The sequence below is a fragment of the Populus euphratica genome, unplaced genomic scaffold, assembly GCF_000495115.2.
Source record: "Populus euphratica unplaced genomic scaffold, PopEup_1.0 scaffold244.1, whole genome shotgun sequence".
Classification (NCBI taxonomy): Eukaryota; Viridiplantae; Streptophyta; class Magnoliopsida; order Malpighiales; family Salicaceae; genus Populus; species Populus euphratica.
Genome location: NW_011500125.1, coordinates 216,962 through 222,903, shown reverse-complemented (window position 1 = coordinate 222,903; position 5,942 = coordinate 216,962).

Below are 5,942 nucleotides of genomic sequence, written 5' to 3'. Positions count from 1 at the left end.
TATCATAATTACAGAAAAAGTGTTAATTTGATGTTTTTTCTATAATATAATTATTAAATAACCCTTAAAAAAATTCCTCTTAATTCAAGGGCTTTTCAAGTTTTTTTTATTTATTATATCAAGAGCTTTTCAAGTTTTTTTTATTTTTTATATGTATCGATTACTTAAATATTTTTAAAAAATAAACTCTTTACCATGAATGCAAAATCATTTTATGTTTTTAGCTGTAGTTTTTTTTGTAATTCTCAATATGAAGATAAGGATGATTTGATATTTTAATATATATATATATAAATTAATTTTAAATTTAAACTCCATGCACGGCGTTTCCAACTAAATTTTTAAAAATAATTACAAGTACAGTTTCGAATACATACCCACCATATATATTTAAAAAATAAAATTAATCTATCATGATTGTAAAAAAATTAAAAAGGGCGTGTGCCGGTGGCGCTTCTCCGGGACCACAACTTGCTACTAGCTGTCAACCGTGGCCATTTATGTCTCTCTCAAAAAAAAGATATAAAAAAGAAAAAGAACGGAATCGAGATGATGTGTTTGCGTGAGGTCTAAAGGAGTGGAAAAGGGGGGACCCACGGAAGCAAACCTTCCAGATCCAATTATTGTATCCATTTCCATTTTTGTCTACAACCTCTATAAAATCATTTGATTTCAAAATTCATTTTCAAACAACCCATAATAATATTCATATTCATATTCATACTCATATTCATGTCTATGTTTTAAAAAAATTTAAATAAAAATTATTCATGTAATGAGGTGTAATATATATTATATACATAGATATTTTTTTATTCTAATGTACAAGTGGATATATAGTATATTAGATAGATTTGTTAATTAAGTGTACGTAATTCTTAGATATTCTTAAAAGGGGCGTTAAGAACATTAATAAAATAATAAAATTATCACCGGCGGAAGTACAAATCTTGGTTTTTGGTAGAACAAGTTTCCTATCTACGAGATGGTTTGGAAACTTAAGTTAATTTGTATTTTTAAAAAGCTTTAATTTTTTTTTTAAAAAAGATTAATATATTTTTATTTTTTAGATCATTTTAATATTTTAATCTGAAAAATAATTTTTAAAAATAAAAAAATATTATTTTAATATATTTTTACATAAAAAACATTTTAAAAAATAATCGAAACAACGCGCTCAACCAAAGTTATATTACTAGTATTATGGTACATAAAAAACATTTTAAAAAATAATCGAAACCACACTCTCAACCAAATTCATATTACTAGTATTATGGTAATTTTTTTTAAAATATTTTTATTTTAAAAAATTATTTTTAATATTAGTATATTAAAAAAATTAAAATAAAAACTATTAATTTAAAATAAAAAATTAAATTTTAAATATCTTTAAAATAAAGTGTTAAAAATATAAATAGAACATTCTGACCAGTAAAGTACATGTTTTGAAAGTACAAGTTTCTTCTCTTACTAGTTAAAAAGTAGTAAGAGTACTTACGTTATCATTAATTATTCCCTTAAAATCCAAAAATGCCGGTGTGTAGAGGGTGTTAGATGTTGTGGTTGACTACAATTTTACAAGATTTAAAAAAACAATTATATTATTAGATGTTTTTAATATATTAATATCCAAAAATAAATTTTAAAATATAAAAAATATTATTTTAATATATTACTAAATAAAATTTTTTAAAAACAATAACTTTCACTTTCACTTTTATTATCAGCTCATTGCTTAAAAATTTATTTAGAAATATATTTATGATTACTTTTTAAAATATTATTAACTTGAAAATATATTAAAATAATTTTTTTATTTTAAAAAATATTTTTTATATCATTACATTAAAATAATTTAAAATAAAAAATAAAAATATTTAATTTTTAAAAAATATTTTTAAGATATAAAAACAAACTGAAGCTAAGACAAGCGAATAACGGTGTAAGCGTGCTGACTGCAGCCTCAACTACTGTATATTTGAATTCCTGTGGGCTTGTCAGGTAAAGTGGAATATGGAATTATGAATAGAATAAAATATACATAGGTAAATGGAACATTACGTAAATGGAACATTTTGTGAACTCCCGTTCGACGCACCGGATCTGGAAGACTTTCCGGTGACGTTGTATGAGATTAGTCGGGTGACTGGGACCCGGTGCATGCTCGCCGTGGTGGTCCAGCTTAACCATGCACGAGCATACGGCCTTGTCTTTGTGCCATGCATTCCATATACATTCGATATTCTAGTATCGACAACAATTAAAATTAAAATTAAAACTAATAGTTTTTTTTTTGTTTTGGTCTTTTTATTTTTTCTAAGTTGCTTAGCTTTTTTTTCTTTTATTTCATTCTTTAAATTTTAGTTTATTTAATATTAGGGTTAATGATTTGACTTAGTTAAGTGATGAGGAGTTTCTCACAATGTTTAAAAAATATTCTAATATTAAATCAATGTTTAATTTAACAAAATCAAATTTAATTTTAATGATTAAATATAATTAAAATTGTAAAGATTACAACTAATATTGGAACAAATTCACATACTTTATTTTCTTAGGATTACTGCATCCCTTAGCATTTTAAGTCCCTGCACATATTCAATGTTGAACAAATTCACAACCTTTAAGGTATTTGCATTCTGGCCAAATACTTTATTTTCTTCACATTTTATTCCTTAAGAATGAGAGAGGAGAGAAGGTACATAGAAAACATCATAAAAAAAAAAAAACAAGGTTGGTTAGTCCGATTCCAATAAAAGAACATGAGCAAACTTGGTGTCAAAGTGTTTATCTTCACAAGAAAAGTGCATTTAAAGGTGTTTTTGATTTTTATATGACTAGAAAAAGTAGATCACAATGGAGAAAAAGCTTTTAACCTATTTTATTTTGTGTTTTTAGATTTTTTTTAAAAGGTGTTAATTAGGTACTTTTAATTGAAGATTTGTTGAAAATCTCTAACGATTTTACAACCACTTTTATAATGGTCAAATTCTAGATAAACAGGCAAAAAGTTGTCCACCCCTTAAAAAACAAAATAATAAATTGGCTCAAGCACATGGGCCTGCTCAAACCTTGCACTCGGGCTTCTTCATTTTAAGGCCTAGCCTCACACGTGTGGCTTAACTTCTTTTTTTTGTTCTTTTTTTTATGGTTATTTTTTTATTTAATTTGATCATTTTATATTTATTTTATTTAAAGTTAGGGTTGATGATTTGTCTTGATTAACTTCGTGAAGGTTTCCTTTTCCCTTGTTTTTTTTTTGTTAATTCCATTCTTTAATATTGAATTTTTGTTGATTTTTTATTGATTTTTTTCTCAATTTCATCTTTCAATATTTAGTTGATTGAAAATTGAACTTTATAATTTATTTTGACTTACTTTTTATAGGTTTATTGTTGCCTTAAACAAATGTCTTGATATTAGATTGGTACTTGATTTTACGAGCATTCTATTTTTGTTATCATATAGTTAAATAAAAAATAATCTTAAAAAAATTTAAAAAAATAGCAGTGGAGTTCATGACCTAAGTTAAGTGTTTGATGGGTGAACCCAAATTAACCTCAATCGATCCAATATATCATTATTTCAATATTTTTACAAAAAACTGAGTTCACTTTAGTTATTTTTTTAATTTTTTTACATCTAGAAAACATGGTAACGACTACTATATATCAACTTATCTAATTATATATAAGTTAAAAGGCATCAACCTTTCATCATGTGAATCCACAATGAAAGGCTAATTTTGCCCTTGGTGGGCAACGTTAGCTTTAGAAATATATGGGTCTTTTCTATGAGACTTATCAGTGATTATGTTAAAGAAAGGCATTAATATCTTGTTTTTTCTACAGTATAATTATCAAATAACTCTTAAATTTTTTTTCTTTGGTTCAGGGGCTTTTCGAGTTTTTTATATTTTTTATATGTATAAATTACTTAAATGTCCCTAGAAAAAACTCTCTCTACTATAGATGCAAAGTCATTTTAGGTTATTTTGCTATGTTTTTTTGCAATTATCATATGGGGTCCGGGATGATTCATTTTAGGTTATTTTGCTATGTTTTTTTGTAATTCTCATGTGGAGTCCGGGATGATTTGGTGTGTGTATATATATATATATATATATTAATTTTAAATTCAAATTAGCAGCATGTGCATAGCACGCACTAACAAGTAGGTGTTGTTCGTGCGCTTCGGGTGCTGCATGAGTCTCACCACCCCTATCACGGTTGAAAGGCATGCTTTCGCCAACCTAAATTAAGTGTTTGATGGGTGAACTTGAATTAACCTAAATTGATCTAATATATCATTATCTCAATATTTTTACAAAAAAATGAGTTCACTTTAGTCCTTTTTTTTTAATTTTCTTATAGCTAGAAAACATGGTAATGACTACTATATGTCAACTTATCTTTTGTATTTCCTTTGTTTAATGTGGATTGTTTAACATGATATCAAAGCATGATTTCTTAGAATAAGATTTAATTTCAAATATAGCTTTTGTGGATCCAACTTGAGTGATATTTATTATGTTTCTGCAATGTGGTATTTCATCTTCCATTTAATTTTTGCAATCTGGTATTTCATCTATCCTTCAGTTTTTACAATTTGGTATTTGTATTCTATTTTTGCAAATTTTTAGAGTGATCGTATAACTTTAAGAAAATATTTATTCAGTTTCTGCAATTCAGTATTTTGTTTTTTCTTTTCTCTTGCATTCTTGTTTTTTTTTTTTATTATGGCTACGGAAATAGATGATCATATGAGGCTGGATGGAAAGAATTATTTGTATTGGAGTTATATAATGAGAAATTTCTTTAAAGGTAAAATGATGTGTAGATATATTAGTGGAATTTATGTGATACCTAGAAATACCGATGAAGGTTATGCTGCTTTGATACATGTCTGAGAAGCAAACAATATAAAGATTATTACTTGGATAAACAATTCTATTGAGCATTTCATAGGTACGCAATTGGCAAATTATAAGACAATAAAGGAAGTTTGGAATCATTTATAAAGGTTATTCACATAATCAAATTTTACAAAGCAGCATTAATTAAAGAATGACATGCGAGCTCTTCACCAGAAAAATATGAGTATTCATGAGTTTTGTTCTACTATGATAGATCTTTGGAATCAATTGGCTCCTAAAGAATTGAAGAATTAAGAGCACATGGTGCCTACATTACTCGTAGAGAGCAGTAATGATTGATATAAGTTTTAATGATATTTCGTAGTGATTTTAAAGAACTTAGAGGTTTAATTTTGCATTGTTCTTCACTGCCTTCTATTAATTTTATTGTTAGTGAGTTATTAACTAAAGAAATATGTCTTCAGTTTTATTCTAAAAAGAAAATTGTTTATGCTTTAAATCTTCTATACTAGTAATACTTTCCAAGTAATTCTTTAATCATCAAAATAAGCCTTTCGTAAGGGTTGCCTTTGACGAGAGCAATTTTTGTAAGCAAAAAGGTTATTAGAAAGCTTACTGTCTCAAGTTAAGATAGCAGAATCAAACATGAAAGCCTGACAACCAGTTATAATCTAATGCTCATAAACCATCTCAGTGTTATAAACCAACACACCACAATATTGCATCAATAGTTTTATTAGGTTCTATCACGGATCCCTTTGGCTGAGCAATTTTAAAAGTTTCACTCCTTACAACCACAAGCAATGTTCGCTTCCTCTTCTGTAGATCAATTACCTCATAATTTCTTAAGTATGTCACATTTTGAATGGGTCTTGGATTCTAGTGCTTCATGACACGACCAAAATATTGATGTCTTCTCCCAAGTGCAGGAGTGTCGAAGTAATAAATAACCCGGCAAGACCGGGGTCGAACCACAAGGAGGTTAATTGTACAAATTATAAAAAAAAATTATAAAACAACAATAACAACAACAACAATAGTAATAATAATAATAATAATAATAATA